Genomic DNA, 575 nt, shown 5'->3' with positions numbered 1-575 from the left:
TTTTGAAAGAGAAACTCAGTTCTTGCCAACTCACATCATCGAACCCGACAGGAATCAGATCTGGAGGAGAAGAGTGTTTAGGCTTTACAGCAGCTCTAGAATAAAGTTATTGTCCAGATAAAGTTAGTTTGATTGATTCGCTTCCGTCGCAACGATCATTAGTTATTAACTTAGCGGCCGCTAACACACACCGCTCTCACAGAAAACCCTTTAGTTCTTTCTGCGCAAACTTCAAACACGCGAGCCCGTGAGAACGCTGATGGCGCACATGCGCATTACGAGTTCAGTCTGTCGCAGAGGTGGGTAGTAACGAAGTACATTTACTTCGTCGGTTCTACTGTAATTCATGATTAATTCAGGGAGTTATAAAGCATTTACTAGTGGTCAGTTCACTATTTGTGTGAGCTCATCTAAAGTGAGGACTAGTTATGCCTTGTAAAGCATTTATAAAGGAGATTTAAAGGCTGTTAATATTTGTATATTCTGTATCGTGTGTGTTTGTTTCCTTTTTCTGTTTAGAAGATCAGTGAGCCTTTAAATCTCCTTTATAAATGCTTTACAAGGCATAACTAGTC

General features: G+C 40.0%; 1 protein-coding gene across 1 annotated transcript in view; it reads right to left on the bottom strand.

The window, feature by feature from the left end:
- The window catches only part of ildr1a (immunoglobulin-like domain containing receptor 1a), a 14,852-nt gene extending 14,605 nt beyond the window's left edge, over nucleotides 1-247 (bottom strand). The window contains exon 1 of the mRNA XM_079862726.1: nucleotides 1-247. This exon is cut by the window's left edge and continues 752 nt beyond it. The gene's annotated coding sequence lies outside the window, so the exon portion shown is untranslated.
- Nucleotides 248-575: the final 328 nt, after the last annotated feature.

This window comes from Squalius cephalus, assembly GCF_949319135.1.
Source record: "Squalius cephalus genome assembly, chromosome: 2".
NCBI lineage: Eukaryota > Metazoa > Chordata > Actinopteri > Cypriniformes > Leuciscidae > Squalius > Squalius cephalus.
This window is presented reverse-complemented; position numbering and strand designations above follow the sequence as displayed.